At 43.3% G+C, this 13778-nt stretch overlaps 1 long non-coding RNA gene across 3 annotated transcripts in view; it reads right to left on the reverse strand.

Moving 5' to 3' along the window:
• Window positions 1-156: 156 nt before the first annotated feature.
• Window positions 157-13778, reverse strand: part of LOC119514319 — a 32740-nt gene continuing 19118 nt past the window's right edge. For 2 of the 3 annotated variants that reach the window (XR_005212787.1, XR_005212788.1), the window contains one exon: window positions 3252-3307. This is a non-coding gene — a long non-coding RNA (uncharacterized LOC119514319). Of the gene's footprint in view, window positions 640-3251; window positions 3308-13778 lie in introns of those variants that run through there. The other variant, XR_005212790.1, reaches the window with a different exon arrangement.

The following is a 13778-nucleotide window of genomic DNA, read 5'->3' on the forward strand; positions in this document are numbered from 1 at the left end:
GACACCTCTCCGTCGCCGCGCCCGCTCTGGGCTGGGTGTGGGCGGGCGAGGGGCCCCTCACACCTGACCCACAGGGCGACCTCATCTGTAAATTGTGCAGGGATACTGCCCTGCAGTCCTCCCTCCCGGACCCAGGAACACGCATAACAATAAGAGGAAAATCGATAATTAATATTTGCTAAGCGCTAACTGTGCGCTGTACACGCTACTAAATGGTTTGCGAGCATTAATCTCCCGGACAGGGTAGTCACTATTAACGAATCCAGTCTACAGGTGAAGGAAGGTCATCGGGCACGCAAGGCCAATCTGGAAGAACATGTGATTCTCGATGCCTACACTTCAGCCCGATGGCCTCAGTTTCTTCATCTGTAAAATGGGGCTGCCAACAGAACCTACCTTAAAGGTTGTGTCTGGCGCGTTATCAGTGCTATTATTGTTATTAATAGAGTGCCGCTTTGCTCCGTCCAGAGGGTCCTTTCCTTGGAAAACAGTCTCTGCAGTCCCTTTAAAAGAGCAGAGGGCTGGCCGTGGAGGGCCTGGGACGGCCTTGGGTGTGGACCCATTCAACCAGTGCTCCCACTACGGAACGTGGGCAGAAGGCAGTCACCTGCTCCGCTCCTGTCGCCTCTGCTGCATTGCCTGTAAAACAGGAGTAGCATTACCTACCCTACCCACCCATCACTTACTCATTCATGTAATCATTCACTCAGCATACTTATCCAGTGCCTCTTATGTGCCAGGCCCCTTGCTGCAGGGCTCTGGAAACACAGTGAAGGAAACAAAGCTCCCATCAGGACCCAGAGTTTCTGGGAAAAGTGGGGAAGAGACAGTCAAAGGTAATGGATGGTGGTGATGGTAGCACAACATTCTGAATGTGGTTAAAACAGGGATTTTAGGTTGTATGTTACCAGAATAAAAATGTAAAAACAAACAAACAGAATTGTACAATACAAAAGGTGATCCCTAATATAAACTATGAACTAGAATAATTAAAATAATATTGTTTCATCAATTGTAACAAAGGTACCACACTAATGCAAAATGTTAATAATAGGGAAACCTACGGAGGGCAGTAAATGGAAACTGTACTTTCTGCATGATTTTTCTGTAAACCTACAACTGCTTTAGCAAAGACAGAGAGACAGAGAGAAGGAGGGAGGGAGGGAGAGAGAGAGACTATCATAGAATCCAACTAATCACTAAAATTCCAGCTGTGGAAAGTGCTTTTATGCAAAGGCGTGTGAGCCTACAAAGGCGCTAATTCAGGGGTCTGGCCTGGTCTGTGGGGAGCACAGCCAGGAAAAACAGCCTTCCCCGAGGACTGGGCAGCCAAGCAGAGATATGGAGGCCGGCCCTGCACGGTGTCCCACAGGCCTGATGCCTGGGTCTGGGCAGCTCCGTTTCTGGTCGCTGGCTTATCGACTGTCCTGGAGCAGGAAGGAGGCCCAGGCCTGGCTTGATACTGGTTAACTGAAGGCCCTGCTCCTCCTCTCCCTACCTTCCACACCAAGGCTTGTCCAAGTTAGGTCAACCTGCTAGGTGAGGGAAGGGTGCCCTGCTGAAACTATGGAATTATTCCTAGATAAAGAGAAACTAAGGCTGGGAGAGCTAAGGCCAAGGTCCCTCAAGTGGGAGTGGGGTGGGGTGTGGCTCATCCCAGAGCCGGAGCCTGCAGAGCCCACTAGACTGGAGACCTCTTTGTAAATCCTTCAAAACAGCTACCCTCAGGTTACTTCTCTGCTCAAGACCATCCAGTGGTTTCCATTTCACTCAGAGTAAAAGCCAAGTCCTTATGGAGGCCCTCTGACCCTCTCCCCTTCTCAGTCCCCCTTTGATCTCTTTGCTCCAGCCACACTGGCCTCCCTGCTCTTCCTCCAATTTGCCTAGCAGGTTCCTGCCTCAGGGTACTTGCACTTGCTGTTCTCTCTATCTGGAATTCTTCCCCCCACCCCCACCCCCATATCCATTTGACAGGCTCCCTCACTTCTTAGGTCTCTGCTAAAATGTCACCTGGCCTCTATATATAATGGTAACTCTCCTTCCCCATCTCCTGGCACTCCCTTATCCTGTTTCTTTGTGTGTTTTTTTCATAGTATTTATCACCATCTGAATTATTATAAATCTCCTATTTCTTCATTTGTTGTCTCTCTCCTTTTATGAGAAATCAGGGTGACAAGGGCTTTGTTTTCTTCACTTCTGTATCTCCAGGATCTGGAATAGAGCCTGACACATGGTAGATGCTCAGAAGATGTTAGTTGAATGAAGAAATGAACTCCCCAGCTGGAGCCTCAAACCACACTGCAAAGGTTGCTGAAGTCGAGATGCCCTGTGGAGGACCAGGGTTCTAGAATCTGCTCATCACCAAGATTTACCAATGATCAAAATCCTGCCACAAATTTATCTAGTTTTTTCTTCCTTTGCAAATCTCAGACATCATGTCATTTCACGTCTATATATTTTAGTATGCATCTCTAAAATACATAGACATTTTCTCACATAAGCACAATGCTACCACACCTAAAAATTTAGCAATAATGCTTTGGTATTAGCTGATACTGGGTATTCAACAGCTGTCTCAAAACTGTGTTTTTATGATTGGCATGTTTGAATTGGGATCAAATCTGCCTACACATTGCATTTTTAAATTCAGTTTTCTTGAGATATATTCACATACCATACAGTCATCCATAGTGTACAATCAACTGTTCACAATATCATATAGTTGTGCATTCACCACCAGTCAATTCTTGAACATTTTCCTTACTCCAAAATAAATAAATAAATAAATAAAAATAAAAATAAAAATAAAAAAAGAACACCCAAAGCATTCCACCACCCCACATCCCACCCTATTTTCATTTAATTTTTGTCCCCATTTTCCACTCATCTGTCCATACACTGGATAAAGGGAGTGTGAGCCACAAGGTTTCACACACAGTCACACCATGTAAGCAACATAGTTCTACAGTCATCTTCAAGAATCAAGGCTACTGGGTTGCAGTTCAACAGTATTAGGTATCTCCTTCTAGCTATTCCAATACACTAAAAACTAAAAAGAGATATCTATGGAGCGTATAAGAATGCCCTCCAGAATGACCTCTCAACTCCATTTGAAATCTCTCAGCCACAGAAACTTTATTTTGTTTCATTTCTCTTCCCCCTTTCGGTCAAGAAGATTTTCTCAATCTCATGAATCCGGGTCCAGGATCATCCCCGGGAGTTATGTCCCACATTGCCAGGCAGATTTACACCTCTGAGAGTCCTGTCCCATGTAGTGAGGAGGGCAGTGAGTTTACCTGCCAGTGGGCTTAGAGAGAGAGAGAGAGAGAGAGAGAGAGAGAGAGAGAGAGAGAGACCACATATGAGCAACAAAGAGGTTCTCTGGGGGAGACTCTTAGGCACAATTATAAGTAGGCTTAGTCTCTTCTTTGCAGTAACAAGCTTCATAAGGGCAAGCCCCAAGATTGAGGGCTCAGCCCACTAAATTGGTAGTCCTCAATGTTAGAAAGAATATCAGTAATAACCAAGGTGGGGAAGTCCAACATTTATGCATTTTCCCCCAATTCCTCAGGGGGTCCCTGCAAATACATTTTTATTCTCTGCCAAATTACTTCGGGAACCACACATTGCATTTTAAAGCATGTCATGGCTCTTAAGTCTCTTGTTCTGGAACAGTCTCTCCCAGGTCCCCATCAACCCCCTGCATTTTCATGCCATTGACGTTACAGAAATGACGTTTTAATGATTTGAAAAATCATGTGTGTGCTGGATAATACTCAGGTGTAAAAAAACTAAACATTTCTATCATAAATAGGGATTTTATATCATATGACATGTACAGCTTTTGCTCAATTTTTGTACCCTTGATTTCCATAGCATGTAAGAAATAAGGCACTGCCTGTAGCGGGGGAAAAAAAAATGGGTCAACTGAAAACAGTGTCCTGAAAATGGAGATCATAGAGAAAGAAGGAATGTGGTAATTTTTTCATTCCAGGGTGAGAAGCATTGCATCAGGCAGACACAAGCATTCACTTGGCATCTTCCAGGTGCCAGGTGCTGTGGATACATCAGTGGACAAGACAGTCCCAGCCCTTGACTTGCTTGGGCCACATAAATATCACTGCAGTCTCCCCATCCACCCTTCCAGCCTCCAGGGTCCTTGCTGGGCAGGGGAGGTGACTCGTTGACTGGCACATGTTCTCTGGTCCTTGGAATGGAAGTCTACTGAGATTTTTTAAGTTTGTTTCTCTACTGGGAGTTAACACACTGGTATTTGAACTTATGAGGCAGTTCCTTACCAGTTTGGTTACTGCATGTCAGCCCCTGAAATCCAGTTGTCATCCAGCTGTCCTGACAAATTGACACTTGGGGTCAGAGGACAGGGCAACTGCCCAAGGTTCTGCTGCCATGGCCAAGATAGCTCTTTCGGAAGACCAGCTGCCCACTGCATAAGTGAATGTCTTAGCCTGTTAGGAGAGGCCTTCTGGGACCTGTTCTTTTCCACTCCTTACCCTGTCCCATTGCCGCTCCAGCACTCCACTAGCCCAGCCCAGCCCACCCCCTGTCTTGTTATTCCGGCTGACTCCTAACTTGTCTCTGTATTCTAGCCTTTCTCTGCTTCCAAATCTTTCTCTGCAGAGAACTTTTAAAACTGCAAGTCTGATTTTGTCATTTGCCTACTTGAAAACCTTTTGACGGTTCCCTTGGCATAACAGTTGAGGCTCTTTCTGAGCTGGTGCCAGCTCCCTCCCTCTCAGGCCCCACTCCAGGCAGGACCCTAAGTCTGCCCGCTTCCAGCCTTGGCACCTGCTTCTGCCCCAACCTAGAGCACCCTCTCCCATCCCACCCCACCTGCCCATTTGCTGGAGTAACTCCTCCCTACTCATCCTTCTAGACTCATCTCAGATATCCCTCCTCCAGCAAGCCCACTCCCCATCCAGGACAGTATAAACAGAATATATAAAGAGTATACCCAGAATAGGCACTGCCACCAAGCCCTGTACCTTCCCCACTGGGGTTCTGGCCTGTGAACTCTCTGAAGGAGGGAATTATGTCTCACTCCATGTAGCAGTGCATGACATGCCATGAATAATTGTTGGATGACTGAAAAAGTGATATTTTAAGCCAGCAGGCTTTCCTGGCTCCAGGCTGAACAACTCTGCTCCTTCAACTACGCCTCCTTTGAAGGGAGTCCTAGATTCCTCCCCATCATGCCCTTTCTTGCAGGAACAGAGCCCTCCCACAGGACGCAGCGTGAGCATCACCTGGCTTGTCCAAGTTTTACACACTCATTAATGATGCCATAACTAGGGGGGAGGGGCTCTCTCATTGTCCTGTTGGCTTCTGCTCTGTTGGTCTTGGGAATCCCCAAGCTCCTGCCACACGCTCTGCTCCTGGGTCTATTTCACCCTGGCCCATTTGCAGGTGGTTTTGGATCCATTGTCAGGCCCATATTAGTATTCCTTACATGTTAGATTCAGCCCATCCATATCACTTAGCATTCTCTAGTTGCAAGGAACAGAAAAAATTCTGGCTGTATTTGAAGGCTCTGGAAGGGTATCTCAGAATACATAGAATGCTAAACAACCAGGTCACAAGCAGGGTGGGAATGAGGACATTCCTGGGAATCCAGGCAGCAGGAACCATCAGACACTCTCTATGGGACATTGCTGTTAGGAAGAATCAGCTGCAACCCGATTCTATTGTCTACTCTATAGTCCAGTTCCCATAATCCAGGCTGGCCTGGCTGGGCCACATGTCCACCCCTTGGAAAGAAGGGAGGCACCTTGACTGAGTCCCTCCAAGGCTGCACCCAGTGGAGCAGGCAAAGCAAGATGCTATTATTAGAAGGTGGGCTGATTGCTAGTTACGGGAAGTACTGATTTCCGTGCTGCTGGGCTGCCCTCATAAGTTGAGTAAATTCTGGTGACAAAGGAAACCAGAATGAGGAAGATTCAGTGCGGTGTGCTTGGGTCAGGCTCCAGCAGATTCCGGCCCGGGCTCTCTTCTGAGCAGCAGAGCCCTGAGGCAGGTGGTCCTGCAGACAGCTGGGCAGCAGAGTGCAGTTCTAGGGCACCAGTCTGTTCAGAAGAGGTCCCACCAAGAGTCGGGACAGGGTTCGTGGAGTGTGCATGAGGTCAGTGCTCTCCGCCCCAAAGATAATGCTAGAGACTGGGCCTCCGCAGCAACACTGATTCCAAACCCTGTGGCTGGGATGTTTCCCTGCTTTCTGCTGACTGGGAGCCTCAGAAGAGGCTAAGCTTCTTTCCTGGTAATTGTTCCTGATGGATTTCCAGCCAGACCTGCTCTTGCTTGCCTCCTGGTGGTCACACCTGGTGTCACAGGGCTCTCCAGTCTCAGAACTAAGTCCTCAATCTGCAAATAGGAACCCTGCTATACAATTTTGAAAGTGAGTCCAGCAGATTAGGCAAGCATATTCTCCAAACAAAGAGTTGTCAAGATGGGCGATTTTTTTTTGATGGGTCATTTATGTAATGATAAGTCCTATAAAGTTACAAATGAGCAATCACATCACATCTAGCAAGCCACATTATAAGTCACCCACATTGAAAAGAGTAGAATACGTGACACCAGGACTGTCCCAGAATGTTGCAAATGCCAGATCTTGGTGGCAGTGACCGTCCAAGAGACCACCCTCTTGGCTCTGTGGGGTTTTACATTGGGGAGAAAAGGGCACACTGTTGAAACGTTATCCTGTCAACACTTCATATGCTATTTCACCGGGAACTTCTTTCTCAGTGTACAGACCTTATTTCCTGGGCTTCCCCACCACACAAAACTTATTCCTCTCCAGACTTGACTTCCAACTACCCCTCCCATGAGCCTTCGATTCCCCCATCTGCCTCTTCCTTGTTTTGCTTTTCCCTTGTTTCGGACATCCCCAGAATGTCTTATTTATCGATTTTCCCTTTTATGGATCATGCCCCTGGTGTCAGATCTAAGAACTCTGCCTAATTCTAGATCCTGAAGAGTTTTCTTCCATTTTTTTTCTTAAAGTTTTACAGCTTAACATTTTATATTTAAGCCCTTGGTCCATTTTGAGTTGATTTTTGTATGAAGTGGGAGGTTTAGATTGAAGTTCTTTTTTCTTTTTTTTTTTTTGTCGTCTATGGATGCCCAATTGCTCCAGCACCGTTTGTTGAAAATGCTATCCTTCCTCCACTGAAGGAAAGGATCAAAAATCAGTTGGGCGTATCTGTGTGGATATACTTACAGGTTCTCTATTCTGTTCCATTGATCTGTGTATCTGTCCCTACACAATTATCACATAGTCTCGATTACTGTCACTATAACTCTTGAAATAAGGTAGACTGATTCCTCCCACTTTATTTTTCTTTTTCAAAATTGTTTTAGCTATTCTAGCTTCTTTGCCTTTCCATATAAATTTTAGAATAACCCTTCCATGTCTACAAAAATTGTTGCTAGGATATTTTTAGGAATTATATTTCCTGTATATTAATTAGGGGAGAATTGACATCATTATAATGTTGAGTCTTCCAATCCATGAACATGATATGTCTCTGCATTTATTTCAATCTTCCTTGATTTCTTTCATCATCATTTTATACTTTTCAGCATAGAAGTCAGGAATCAGTTTTTTTAGACTTACATCTTTTTTTGAGCAATTGTCAATGGCATTGTACTTTTAATTTCAGTGTCCATGTATTCATCACTAGTATATAGAAACACGAGATTTTAGTGTGTTTATCTTGTATCCTACAATCTTGCTGAACTCAATAGTTCTAGGAGGTTTTTTGTAGATTCCTAGGGATTTTTGATGTAAAGTGTTATGTCATCTGCAAGTATGGACCATTTTATTTCTTCCTCTCTGATCCATATACTTTTTATTTCCTTTCCTTGCCTTAGTGCATTGGCTAAAACTTCCAGTACTATATTGAATAAGGGTTGTTAGAATGAACATCCTAGCCGTGTTCCTGTTCTTAGAAGGAGATCATTCAGTCTTTCATCATTAAGTATCATAAAGGCTGTAGGGATTTTGTAGATGTTCTTTATTGAGTGGAGGAAGTTCCTCTCTATTCCTATTTTTCTGAGAGTTTTCATCATGAATTGGTGTTAAATTTTGTCAAATACTTTTTCTACATCAATTGATTTGCTCATATGACCCTTCTTTGTTAACTTGTGAGTATAGTAGATTACACTGTTTAATTTCCAAATATCGAATCAGCCTTGCATCCCTGGAATAAACCCCTCTTGGTCACGGTGCATAATTCTTTTCATATATTGCTGAATTCTATCTGCTAACATTTTGTTAAAGGTTTTTGCATCTTTTATTCTTGAGGTATGTTGGTCTGTAGCTTACTTTATTTTTTGTACTGTCTTTGTCTGGTTTTGCTATCAGGGTTCCAAGAAACTTATAGAATTAAGTCTCAGTAGCCCGGCTTGAGTCCTATCCCTACCACTGTGACTAGAAGAAGGGAATGTTCTGATTGACCAGACCTGTGCCATTGCCCCACCCCTGGAACTTTGAAGCCATTGCATGGACTGAGTGGGGGAAGAGAGGTTTCTCCAAGGAAACCAAAAAGGAGGGGAGTGGACTCTTGGCAGGAAAAAGGCAAATGCTCTCTACTCCTAACCTTTCCTTTGAATTCTATCTTACTTTATAGATAGATAGTAATTTAGACTAAGTGACTAGATAAAAAGCAGGATTGGGGTGGATATGAATCAGGATTCAGTGGGCAGCAGTAGACACCAATGTCAGCTAACTTAAACAGAGATGCACTAGAAGGTCATTGAGGGTTTCACAGAATTTCCCAGAAAACTGGAAAACCAGGCTTGGAAAATAAGCAGGAACCACAGCCAAAGTTTTCCCAAGAACTGTTTGATTGGGACATAGCTGGTCACCACTCTGATTGGGACACAGCTGGACATGAACTCTGCTTTTGATGCCGCCACTGGACATTGATCCCATGATTGGAATCTGCTCTGCCTTTTCTATCACCAGGCATAAAACTATATATGTGGCAAATGCTGTAGCCCAGCTCACTCAGCTCCATTCCAATTTGTTTCTAGCTTGCCTCCCTGTATTATAGAGACCAGAAGAGCCTTCATTTCTTAGACTCCTATGCAGCTGCAATGACCTAGGATTGGGTGAAAGCTGAGAAAGAGTAAGATACCAAATCTTTTTGCTACTGTACACCATGGGATGACTGACCCTCCTGCAACCCAGTGGAATATTAGGGGGTTATTCTTAAAAGAAGGAACAACAGATCTTTGGATGGGGTGGACAGTTGGCATAGTCAAGGACTAGATAGTCATTGGACTATGTAGTCAAGGACTACACTGCAAGGTACGGTTGTGTGACTACATGCACGCCAAAAGCTGAGATCCTCATCATTTTCCCCCATTGGGTTCCCAGAACACTAGAAGTAAAACCTATATCCTATAGTCAGAAGATTAGAAGTGTCTTTTTTGAGGACTCTAAACAGCCAAAGAGGAAAGATCTAAAGAGGGGACAGTTGGTGTTTCCAAACAAATGACCAGTCCAGGTCACCGTAATGAAGCTCACAGTTCACTCAGAGCATCCAATTTGCTTTTTGTTTCCCCACTCTTAAACACGAACCAATGACCATGATAACCAGCATCTGAGAAAAGCCTCTAAAATTTCAGATAGAGACCCAAACAATTAAACGGGGAAAAAAGCTCTGAAGAAAGAAACTATGCCGGAAAAAGAAAACTTCCAAAAACCCTATGGTTAATTTCATCAGAGAAATAAGAGAATATTGCATTCATGAAACAGGAACAGGGTGCTATTAGAAAAAGAGAGAGAGAAGACAGTGGCAAAGAGAGGAGTGGAAGTTAGTTAATCCCCCCAGAGCTAACTATAAACAATCAGGAAAAACTAGTAAAAGATCTGGAATAACTGCTGGGAGATGACCATGACTGACCACACATCATGCAACAACCTGGATTGGGAGAAATGCCCAAGACTGCAGCATAAAATCTGTAAGTAAAAACTGCGGACCCTTGCTGAGAGCCCCTCCCTCATGGCAGCCTGAACTGCAACGCGTCGCTGTGACAGAGATCAGCACTCTCTGAACAGGTGAATGTATCTCAGCCCAGCTCCAACTGGGGTTTTAATGTTAACTGAGCATTACAGACTACGAATCCCCAACAGCAGACAGAGGCTTTTGATGATGACTAACGTTGGAGAGTCAGGGGACGTATCTGTCTCGGGACGGGGAACCCAAAGGATCGCATGCTATCTCTGGCTGACAGGTGACTCTTGAGGCCACAGACTGACCCTGAAAGGGGGCTCTCTGTCCCTTTCTCTCTCTCTCAACCTGGGTAGCTCAGTGGAAAAGGCCTCAACCGATTTCAGCTCGCAGTGCTCTGCAGTAGAGAAAGCCTCAGCCATTTTAAACTCATAGCACTCTGACCCAGACAAAGGTGGAAATAGCAGAGTCAGAGAAACAAAGAATCTATTTATATGCAAATGACCTCTCTCTAGGGGGCATATCTTCCCTAAGAGGAAGAAGGCGGTGCCAAGCTCTACTACCCACCTCTCATTCAGAACCAGACCCCAGAGCCTGGGTGAAAACAGCCACAGGCCACACCTCCTTACACCAGTCTGGAGTGACAGGCTGACCCACACCACCCAGAAAAGCACAGGGTGTGTCAATACTCTAAGACACACCATCAGGGAAACTGGATACTGAATATTTCTTCCTTCTGGGACCTGAGTCTGTTCTGGTCTGGGAAAACCTGACTGGGGTAACCAAGGAAACCAGATGCCTAGACATCAGAAAGCTACAACCTACACTAAGAAAAATAAGTTATGGCCCAGTCAAGGGAACAAACTTACACTTCTACTGAGATACAGGAATTTAAACAACTAATGCTAAATCAATTTAAAAAGTTTAGGGAAGATATGGCAAAAGAGATAAAGGCTATAAAGAAAACACTGGGTGTACATAAGGCAGAAATCAAAAGTTAAAAAAAACAACTGACAGAACCTATGGAAATGAAAGGCACAACACAGGAGATGAAAGACACAATGGAAACATACAATAGCAGGTCTCAAGAGGCAGAAGAAAACACTCAGGAACTGGAGAACAAGACACCTGAAAGCCTACACACAAAAGAACAGATAGAGAAAAGAATGGAAAAATATGAGCAACATCTCTGGGAACTTAAGAACAAAATGAAATGCAAGAATGTATGTGTCATGGGTTTCCCAGAAGGAGAAGAGAAGGGAAAAGGGGCATGTGATGGTTAGGTTCATGTGTCAGCTTGGCCGGGTGACCCAGCTGTCTAGTCAAGCAAATACTGGCCTAACAATTGCTGTGAGGACGTTTGAGGCTGGTTGATAAACCAACAGGCTGGTTTATTAAATCATCAGTCAATTGACTGCAGCTGTGACTGATGACTCACCAAAGGGTGTGCCTTCCACAATGAGAGAATGCAATTGGATGGATTGGATCCAATTAATCAGTTGAAGACTTATAAGCAAGACAGATAGAGGCCCTTCACTTTTTCGGCTGCCCAGTGAAGCATTTCCTGAGGAGTTCGTCGAAGTTGCCAGTTCATTTCCTGACGAGTTCATCAGACATCTTCCTTGGAGTTGACAGTTTGTTGATGGCTCTACAGAATTTGGACTCGTGCATACCCACAGTTGTGTGAGTCACTTTTACAATTTGATAATCAGAGACACCTCTCATTGATTCTGTTTCCCTAGAGAACCCTAATTAATACAGGGCAGAAGCAATAATAGAGGAAATAATCAATGAAAATTTCCCATCTCTAATGAAAGACATAAAATTACAGATTCAAGAAGCGCAGCGTACCCCAAACAGAATAGATCTGAATAGGCCTATGCCAAGACACTTAATAATCAGATTATCAAATGTCAAATACAAAGAGAGAATCCTGAAAGCAGCAAGAGAAAAATGATCCATCACATACAAAGGAAGCTTAATAAGACTGTGTGTGGATTTCTCAGCAGAAACCATGGAGGCAAGAAGGAAGTGGTGTGATATATTTAAGATACTGAAAAAGAAAAGCTGCCAACCAAAAATCCTATATCTGGCAAAACTGTCCTTCAAATATGAGGGAGAGTTTAAAATATTCTCTGACAAATAGACAGTGACAGAGTTTATGAACAAGAAACCTGCTCTACAGGAAATACTAAAGGGAGTACTACAGACAGATAGGAAAAGACAGGAGTGAGAGGTTTGGAACACAATTTTGGGTGATGGTAGCATAGCAATGTAAGTACACTGAACAAAGATAACTATAAATATGGTTGAAAGAGGAGCACGTGGGACACCAGAAGAAAAGAGGAAAGACGAAGACTGGGACTGTATAACTCAGTGAAACCTAGAGTGTCCAACAATTGTGACAAATATGTTTTTTCATGAGGGAGAACAAATGAATGTCAACCTTGCAAGGTGTTACAAATAGGGAGGTATTGGGGGAAAAATACAATCAATGTGAACTAGAGACTATAATTAACAGAAACATTGTATTATGCTTCCTTTAATGTAACAAAGGCAATATACCAAGGCTAAACACATATAAGAAGGAAGTGTAAGGGAGGGGTATGGGACTCCTGGCATTGGTGATGTTGTCTGACTCTTTATTCTACTTTAGTTTAAGGTTATCTTTCCTTTTGCTGCTTCCTAGCTGTCATGTTTTTTCTCTCTCTTTTTTCTTTTTCTTTTGCCTCTTTACCTTCTCTGACTCTTCCTCCTGCTTTGTGGAAGAAATGGAGATGTCTTTATATGGATAGTGGTGAGGGTGGTGAACACATAAATATGTGACTATACAGGGAACCATCGATTATCTACTTAGGATGGAATGTATGGGGTGTGAACAAAACCATCTTTAAAAAAATGGATTGATGAAGAAACCTTGAGGACAATATACTGAGTGAAATAAGCCAGACACATAAGGACAAAGATTGCAGGGACTCACTGATAGGACCTAATTATAATATGTAAACTCACAGACATGAAACATAAGATACCAGGATATAGAAAGAGGCTAAAGAATGGGGAGCAGTTGCTTATTATGAGCAGAATGTTGAACTAGGTTGAACTTAAATGTTTGGAAATGGACAGAGGTGACGGTAGCACGTTGTGAGAATAATTAACAGTGCTGAATGGTGCGTGAATGTGGTGGAAAGGGGAAGCTCAGAGTCATGTATGTCACCAGAAGGAAAGTTGGAGGTTAAAAGATGGAAATGTATAAAACAGTGAACCTCGTGGTAGGCAATGTCCATGATTAACTGTACAAACATTAGAAATCTCTTTCATGAACCAGAACAAATGTATGACACTACAACTAGAAGATAATAATAGAGGAGCATATAGGAAACAAATATGTATCTGTTGCAAACTACGTACCACAGTTAATAGTATTTCACTGTTCTTTCATAAACAGTAACAAATGTACTATACCAATATTATGAGTCAACAGTGGAGGGGGGTGGTTAAGGGGTATAGAAAGATTGGAGTCTCCTTTTTTTTAATCTTTATTTCTTTTCTGGAGTAATGAAAATGTTCTAAAAATTGAAAAAAAATTAAATGTGGTAATGGATGCACAGCTGCATGATGGTACCGGGAGCAATTGATTGTACACTTTGGATCTTTGGATAATTGTATAGTATGTGAACAATCACAATTTTTTAAAATGTGATGATAAAAAAAAAGAAAAAGAGCATTCAGAGAACCAAAACCATGAGAGTAGAAATGAAAAGCTCAAGAGAAAGTTTAGAAAATCCCCCAAGAAACTAAAAG

The sequence above is a fragment of the Choloepus didactylus genome, chromosome 18, assembly GCF_015220235.1.
Source record: "Choloepus didactylus isolate mChoDid1 chromosome 18, mChoDid1.pri, whole genome shotgun sequence".
Taxonomy (NCBI): Eukaryota; Metazoa; Chordata; class Mammalia; order Pilosa; family Megalonychidae; genus Choloepus; species Choloepus didactylus.